Raw genomic sequence first — 9,358 nt, 5'->3', positions numbered from 1 at the left:
AGCCACCCCTTCCATGATTTGCAGGAAAGGGGGCTCGTCTGTGTGTCAAGCACACCCTTTTTTTTTTGTCTTTTTTTTGTTTTGGACGAGTCAATTGGGAGAGCGCCCTACCTTTGGTAGCAATTGAGCCTAAGACGTAGTGTTGCAAATCATCAAGCGCTTACCAACTAAGTCTGTGTTATTTTCCATGCATCAAACGCACCCTTAATATCTTCTTGATTAAGAAAGCAAAGATAAATTCGTATTAGTTTGATTTCACTTTCTTTGACAAGTTGATTTAGACGTTCCATCAAACTGATTGCTTCTCTATAAGTGTGGCCAATTGCCCGTTGGTTGCCATATTCTTGTATCCCGTGGAAGCGTATTGCACCATTTTCCCTTTGAGTCAAGAGTAACTTAGGAGCTCTTATCTCCAAGATTATGGAATCTATTTAAAAATCACTATATGATTAATTTTATCAAAAAATTAAATTTTGAGTCTTTAGACAGTTTCTAACCACCTAAAACTTAGATGGTCAAGCCAATGAAAAGTGCATTTAAAAAAAGTACGTTTTGAAATTGGTCACTAAGTTGAAGAGGTTACATCACTAAAATTTGACATCCTAGCAACACTTCTAAAATAGTTTTTCCCGCATAGTGTATACCTAGGATTTGACACAACCAAATTTTGTAAATACTAGACCCCAAACGGCCCACCTTGTGGAGTGGAGTTTCTTAAGGTTCTTTATTGTCTCTTTCTACCTATGTTGACGAGTTAGGGATGCTATTTATCACGAGTACACATATATTAACACTTCTTTTGAAGGGGCATCCTCTAAGTTTTCCTAATCATTGGCTTCCGTTCCCCATTGAATTCCTTGAAGCCTATAGAAAAGACTAAGCTTAATCCTCCTAAAAATATCACATGCTTGAGTTTGAATTTGAGCATTCCCTAGGTCCACCACACAAACTTGAGTTTGAACTTAATAATAGGCTGACAACAGACTTGAGTTTGAATTTTTAAGTGTACGTGGGCAACGAGCCAAGCTTGGGATAGCCCTCGGCCTAGCTTGGCCACCGTCCCTGTACGACTGACTCGAGCCTGGCCAGGTATTGCCAAGGCTAGAGCCAGATTGGTGGGCCAATTAATATCAAACGAAAAAAGGACAAAAATAAGGAAAAGAAGATTGGCTCATACCAAACTAGGCCGGCCATATCGTGGTCTTGACCTAGGCTTAGCTCTCAAACCGTGGTGGTGCAGCCCTCAAGTTTGTGGCCCAAACCCTAGTTTCTTACAGTTAAGCTGCCAGGATCCATGTCGAGAGATGAAAGGAAAAAAAGAAGAGGCTAATTTTCCTTTAGGATTAGGGCCTCAATATTATTGAGCTAGTGAAAGGCATTTGTTAACAGTCGATATTGTTAAGTTCAGTGGCAAGCCTGATCATTTTTATCATATCCTTCACGTCATCCAAATCATGGTATATAAAACATATAATAAAAATGAGTCACATGCTACGGGCTCATAGGAGTTTATGTTGTTGTTTAAGTGCAATGCCACACATGGAACTGATAAGATCCCAGTCTCATTCTAAAGGTTACGAATTTCGGACTAAGAAGTGTGCACATCAGTGTACTGTTGTTGCAAATTATGTAACAATAAAACAAGGAAAAATGTGATAGGATCTATGTAGTCGTAATAAAAAGAAAGGAAATTATTACAAAATTCCTCTTAATTTTTGGATTATTGGAAATAATCCTCAAACTTTCTAAAACCTCATCCATACCTCTTTTCTTCACTTTTTATTTTTATTTTACTAAAATAGCCTTCATGGCATTCTTAGAATCGTGAAGACATCATGATAGACTCACTAACGTGATGGTCTTGGGCAATTTAATGCTTTGAGGCATCATGACTCTTAAATATACTTGATGATCGTTAAGAGGCATCACACCACTTAAAAAGCAGTTATGGTCAGTAAGGTATCACGACATTTAAAACACCATGATGCTAGGTAAGAGTATAATGGTTAAATTAGAACCGTGATAGTCCAATAAATCATCACGGTTCTTTAAGTGCCGTGATGCTTCAAAACTACGTTTGACTTATAACCTACCATGACCATCATGATTTTTAGTAGACCGTGATGTCGTCATGGTTCTAAGACTACCATGAAGGCCATTTTTGTCTAGTCACCCCAAAAAAAGGTTGGATGACATCTTGAAAAGTTTGAGATTTATTTAATTATATTTTTTATAACTTCCCTAAAAAGACCGACCAGATCACCATCCAATTAAGTAAAACATGATACATCATGTATTTAGTTTTCTTCTTTTCTTTCTTTTTTTAAAGATGCAAATAAAACACGATAATTGAGAGCTAGAGAGTTCTATTTTTGTAGAAGCTACTTTGTGGGACCTAGTTGGAGTTCTTAGTCAGTCAGTGATGTAGGGTCCTTCAAGTGTGTCTATGTTTTGAAAGTCTAGGTTGGTCATTTATAGAAGTAGGGATTAATATTTACCTATTTCTTCATCTATTTATTTACTATTATACTCTTCGAGCTTTGCTCTTTCAAGTAGCAATTGACATTTCAAAAATTAGGAGCCATCAGTCCCAAAAACTTACTGAAAAACATTAAAAAAAGCCAAAGGTGTTGAGAGAGGAGTCATGTGGTATAGATCTCCAATGCCAAGTTGCTAAGTTCACGTCGTAACGAATATGTGAATGATTCTCCATTGTCCATACACATTCATTTAGGCTCGGTTCATCTAGGCTCTGCGGTCAAGTGATTTATGGTACTATTCACTACTACAAAGTTAACAAATATAGCATTTATTTATCTAAGTGAAGTGATTCCCTGCCCGCGAGGGAAGTTACTTTCTATTTGCTCCATCAGGTAAAAGTTGAGGAGTTGTAAATTTTGGTATTGCGGCATATTGCACCTAGTGACGAACTTTGAAAACAAAAAGAAAAAGAAAATCACTTTGGGAATTCCAAAAAAAATTAACATCAAAATCTTTTAAAATACCTCTTTGGCCTGACGGAGCTTTAAGATTTGGTGGCACTTGCTATCCATAGTTAAACCCGCTTCTTAATAATCAAATATTTTCTCTTAACTGACCAAGAACTTTGCTAATATAAGCTTGCTAACTGCACTCTCACAGGAAAGATTTACAAACTTAATGCAGCATTGAATCACAATGTAACGTAAATGGTTCCAGCTTCCCCTTGTTTACCGAACCAAATGCATTCCTCTAGTTCAACAAAAAAGAGACTTGATTCTCAGCTCTTTACATAATTTTAGGGTGCATAGCAAAATCTAGTGTACTAGAATTGTGTCTTTTCTTGAGAGAGTTCACACAAGGTCTTAAACTCGGTTGAAAAATTTTTATTAACATAAAGTGTTTGAGTCCCATTTATAGATAAGATATTGTTATTTTACTGTCACCCAATGTATTGTTCATTGCACTAGGTGGACAGATAGTGGTGATTCTTTGATTCTAAATTTTAATTATAAAAATCAGTTCATTAGTTGCAACTAACATGCAATTCTTTACCTCGGATAGTAACATGGCTCCAAGGTAGCATTCTAGGTTCCAAAAAACCAACTGCATGCCTGATAAATTGTAATTCAAATGCTGGAGGTGGAAGCACAAGCACAACTAATATTTGCTAACATATATCGTTTATTGCAATTGTTGGATAAAGAGTTATGACTCGACTATTCCCAATTTTAACAGTAAAAAATGGTTCATCAGTTGCAATCGACATACAATCAATATCCAAAATACCAACTGCATGCTTAACATATCACAATTCCAATGGTGGAGTTGGAGCAGGGGCACAACTAATATTTGCTAACATGTGTCATTCATTGCACTTATTGGATGAAGAGTTGTGACTATTTGATTCCTACTTTTAACTATAAAGATGGTTCATTAGTAGCAACCGGCATGCAGTTGGTCACCCAACAATCACACAGAGTTCAAGGTGCCTTTTTGAGTTCCAAAAAACCAGTCGTATGCTTAATAAAATTGCAATTCTAATGCTGGAGGTGGGAAGAGATGCTGGTTACCCAACTATCACATGGTTCCAACATGCCTTTTCCGATTTTAAAATACCAAGTGCATGCTTAATATAATCACATTCTGATTGCTGGAGGTGGGAATAGGGGTTGGTTACCCAACAATCACACCATTCCAAGGAGCCTGCTTGATAGATCACAATTCCAATGCCTGCTTAATGCAACTCTATTGTTGAAGGTGGGAGTTGAGGCATGCTTAATAAATCCCAAGGTCCAATCTTGGAGATGGGAGTAGGAGTATAATTGATATTTGCTAATTTCTTTCACAGTTAATCACAGTTTCGACTGCTGGAGATGGGAGCAGGGGTACAATTGAAAGTTAGCAAAATTGCCCCTCATCCCACTGGTGGTATTGCTCTTCACGGTGGTGTGCAAAGTGCACTTCAAGCACCTTTTCACCATCACATGTGTGCGTCGCATTCATTGCTTGCCTTCGCGGTGGTGTGCAAAGTGCACCTCAAGCACCTTTCCACCCTCGCATGTGTACATCGCATTCTTTGCGTGCTCGGCATAAGCATTCTCTCTCCTTGTTCCTTAGACCACTATGAAAGAGGGTATTCTCACCTTTAAGTATAACTTTTCTTTCTTCATTCTCCAATGTATGGCAATGAACACACTACTCTCTCGACAAATAAGGCAAAACACAATTTCAAAATACTATGGTTCAAAAAGAATGATTAAAAGAGACAGGTCAAAAATTATTTCCCATGATATTTTGAATTCCTTAGATATCCAAAATATCCCTGCCCACTTCTCTCTCATTATCCATTTAGTTCACAATCCAAAAATTAAAAAATGCTCCCACCTATAAGGGGAAGACCCACAAAGATACAACATAACCCATCGCTCTGAAATCCTTCATAATACTTGGAGATCTGACCGTAGGAATCAGGCATATAAAAGTTGCATTGGTCTTTTTAAGAAATTTCTCTTTATTGAAGAAATTAGTAAGAGCAAGAAATAGATCCTTTATTATGACTTCCCTACTGAATTTATAGAATTTCACACCAAAACAGTCGGGTCTTGGGGCATTCTCTCTTTTGTGCCATATAGTCTATTTTTTCTCTTCCAAAGTGACATAAGCTAAAAGTTCCCTCTTTTTAGTATCCGAGATGCATAACTTTGGGAGGAACTCATAGGCCGAACTTGGAGATGGACCGTGATCTCGGTCAGGTTCAGTTGTTAATAGATTTGCAAAGAAGGAAACCATATGATTCTCCACATTGCTTGCATCGGTAAGATGATTGTCTAACTCATCCTTAAGCAGATAGATTTTGTCATTCCTTTATCTCACAACAGTAAAGAGGTGAAATAATATAGTATTACAGTCTCTGTTTTTTGAATAAATTTAAGAAGAAAATGCAAGAAGAGAAGAAAGAAAATACAACGATTTTACATTGTTCCGTCTCTTGAAGCTACACCCCTGGTTGAAGGGCTCTTCATTCGTGCCAATTATTTCATTCATCCAGTCTTAAATAGAAGTTTACAAGATAACAACTAAGATAAAAACTAATTCCCCACATATCTCTTGAATATATCACCAATATATTCTTCAAATTCAGCTACCCAAAATAAGGGATATGGATAATTATATCATCTATGTACCATATCAAGTAGCTAGCTGTACACGATTATTTCAGCACTCCCATTAAGTTGGTACGTTGATATCTATCAAGCCCAATTTGCCTAATGTTTCTTCAACCTGTACTTTGCTTTTGGCCTTTGTAATGATATCGACAAGTTGATTTTTTCTTCTGAAAAAGGTAGTAATTTCCTTGGCTTGAACTTTCTATCTCATAAAATGACCATATGTTTTTATGTGCTTAGTGCGTTCATGAAATACGGGATTTGATGTGATATGTATAGCAGCTTGATTGTCGCAGTTCATAAGTATTGAATGTAAAATATTGAAACCCATATCTCTGAGAAGAAATTTAGCCAAATTAATTAATAAGTTGTAGTTGTCATGGCTCTGTATTCGGCCTCTTCACTAAATCGAGCTACCACCGACTGTTTCTTACTTTTCCAAGTTACAAGGTTATCCCTTACAAAAGTACAATACCCTTTGGAAATCTTCATTCTATAGGACTACCTGCCCTATTAGCATCAGAATAGGCAATAATATCAGTATGACCATTCTTTTTCATTAAAATTCCTTTTCCAAGAGATGACTTAAGGTACCTTAAAATTCGATTAATAGCTTCAAGATGAGTAGTTTTTAGGGAATAAATGAATTGACTTACCATACTTATCACATAAGCAATATCAGGTCTAGTGATAGTAAAATATCGACCAACCAAACGTTGAAACATCCCAATGTCTTCCAAAGCTTTGCCTGAGTCTATGTTGGCTTTATAATATATCTCAATTGGAGTATCAATAGGTTTACACCTTATCTTGACCATAGTTAGCAAGTCGGGAAGTATCAATATATCGACACACTACAAAATCGAAAATAAATCGTTTGTATTTTAAAAAGTCAGATGAAAAAATTGAATAAAAAATATGGATCGACAAAAATACTTTATATAAAAATATAGCAAAAACGGATGGCTTAACTATGCTAACTATGTACCGTACTAACTATCATAACTATGCACCATACTAACCATGTTAATATGAATTACAAATTAAAAGCTTGAGCCATACTAACCATTTAGTTATGCAATTCAAAGCCTGTGCTTGTGCACCATACTAACTATGTGGTCATGTTGATGAATTCCAAATCCAAAGGTTGTACATGATTTCTTTGGGGTACTTACCCATTTACTCATGACACGCGTTGTACTTACCCAAAAAGCTAAGTGTTACTTTCCCAAAAAGCTATCATTTTTAATAGAACAAATGGAGTGGGGAGAGAGAAGAGAGAAGTGGTTGCAGAGAGAGAGAGAGAGAGAGAGAGAGGGGGAGAGGGAGAGTGAGAAATGAACGCAGAGAAAGAGAGAAGGGTGTGACCACGGGTCTATCAAAGAGTAGCACTGAAGAGCAGGCACATGCACGTGCAGAGGTTTTCAGATGGTATTGTCTTTTGAAGCAGATGGTGATCCTGTTTGTAAAGAAAATCAGATGAATGCGGTGTGTTGAACTCAGATGGTGCTGTCTTTTTGGAAGCTGACAGATTGTTGAATCAGGTTTAGGTAACAACCCTAATTTTTTCACCTTTTTTTTCCCCTTAAATGTAATATTCTTTGAGCTATGTTACATTTGGGGATTTTTGAGCTATGTTAAATTTCGGGAATTTTGATAGTTAATGTTGATTATGTCCTTTGAAAGTTTTCACTATCATACAGTTCTCTTTTTTCCTAATCTATTTTTTCCTAATTTTTTTAAGATGTTAAATTTGGGGATTTTTTATAATTATTTCTATCTATGTTTTTCCCTAATTTATTTTCTCCTAATTTATTTGAGATGGTTTTCTATGAGTGTTTATCTTTCTCTCTCTCTGTATTGGAGCTTCATATCAAGCATTATAAACAGTGATTGATAACTAGTAAATAAATTTCCTTATCTATTTTCCACTAATTTCTCTCTATGAGTGATTCTCTCTCTCTCTCTCTCTCTGTGTATTGGAACTTTATATCGAGCATTATGAACAAGGATTAATGCCTAGTAAATAAATCATAAATAAAATGAGATATTAAACGATATTTAATTCAAAAAATAAAAATAAACTGGTGTTCAATACCATATAAAGCTGCAATACAATAAAGCCTATAAATCTCTGTGAGCATTCAGTGATTTTCTACAATAAATCAGCAGCCATATACAATGAGCCCGTTTTAGGATTTGTTTTTAAAAAAGAAAGAAATAAAAGCAGGAAAAAGGTAAATGAACGTTTTTTAAGGTATAAAAAATGAACTTTTATAAAGCAGGAAACACGTAAATAAACTTTCCAAAAAAAGAAAAAAAACAGATGTTATTAATTGTAAAGTTTTTTTGGAACGATTTATTGTAAATATAAAAAAGTTGCGTTTTAAACTTCTTCATGAAATTTTTTTTTTTGACGCTCTTTTGAATAATACGCAGATTAAAACGTTTTTAAAAAAATCTCTGATTTTTTGAAAAAATCGAGTTTAATACGGCGATTTGCTAACTATGATCTTGACAGCTTCGCGCAAAAGGTCTAAAATTATTTCCTTTGGCAAATAAAAATTCCTTTGTGAGAGTAAGCAACGCCAATTTCAAAAAAATATTTGAGTTTTCTCAAATCTTTAATATCGAACTTTGTATCGTATGAAGGTAATCTTTCAATTTTGTTATGGCATTTGAATCACTTCTTGTTATAACAATCTCATCAACATAGATAAGAACAATAACATTCCAAGATTGCCTTCTTTTTACAAACATGGATGAATCAGCACTATTCCGAGAAAACCCTATATCAATGAAAGCTTGACTTAACTTTGCAAACCATGCCCTGGGAGACTGTTTAAACCCATAGATTGCTTTTGTGAGCCTACAAGCCAGAGTTTTGTTGCATTCATGAGGATGACCAGGAGGAAGTTTCATGTAAACTTGTTCTTCCAAATCATTGTGCAAGAAGGCATTTTTTACATCTAGTTGACACAAAAGCCAATCATAGTTGGCAGCAATAGAAAGTAAGACCCTCACAGTATTCATTTTGACCATATGAGCAAAGGTTTCCTTGTAGTCAACATTATAGGTTTGGGTGAATCACTTTGCAACAAATCTAGCCTTCTATCTCTTAATAGTTCCATCACTTTTGCATTCCGTTTTATAAACCCACTTGCATCCAACTAGTTTTTTTCTTTAGAAAGAGTAACGACATCCCAAATATGATTTTTCTTTAAAGTAACAAGTTCCTCTTTCATAGCAGTCCTCTATATTGCATTTGAATTAGCTTCATCGAAGCTAGTGGGTTCTTTAGTTGAAGATTTTTTTATCAAAAAACACTATATTTAGGAGATAATTTCTTAAAATCCTTCTGCTTTTTAATGGGGTAATGAATTTTGGATTGCTTTCCTTGACATGATATATATAATAATCCTTTAAACCTGGAGGAAGTTGACTAATACGATTAGATCGTCTTGGCTGGAAGTCTTGAGAAGGAATTATTTTCTTTTGATATTCATTTGAGTGAACCTCCTTGTTGGAGTCTTGTGGTATTTCAAGAATGGATTTTTGAGGTATTTCCTGATTAGGTGTAGTATCTTAATGATTTTGACTATGGAATTAAGATAATCCATTCTTGAGAGATCTTGGGTAGAGATTGTCTTGCTAATCTCCGCGAGGTTGTCTTGCTAATCTCCCCCTGAGGCTTATCAGTTTGAAAATAA

General features: G+C 35.4%; 1 protein-coding gene across 1 annotated transcript in view; it reads left to right on the top strand.

The window, feature by feature from the left end:
- The first annotated feature begins 7,142 nt into the window (after positions 1-7,142).
- Positions 7,143-9,358, top strand: part of LOC18443002 (Aldolase-type TIM barrel family protein) — a 39,339-nt gene continuing 37,123 nt past the window's right edge. Inside the window, exon 1 of the mRNA XM_020672686.2 lies at positions 7,143-7,198. The gene's annotated coding sequence lies outside the window, so the exon portion shown is untranslated. The remainder of the gene's footprint in view (positions 7,199-9,358) is intronic.

This window comes from Amborella trichopoda, chromosome 4 (genome assembly GCF_054954075.1).
Source record: "Amborella trichopoda isolate Santa Cruz 75 chromosome 4, AtrichopodaSantaCruz75HAP2 v2.0, whole genome shotgun sequence".
NCBI lineage: Eukaryota > Viridiplantae > Streptophyta > Magnoliopsida > Amborellales > Amborellaceae > Amborella > Amborella trichopoda.
The sequence above is the reverse complement of the archived record's forward strand: the minus strand, read 5'-3'. Positions and strand labels throughout refer to the sequence as shown.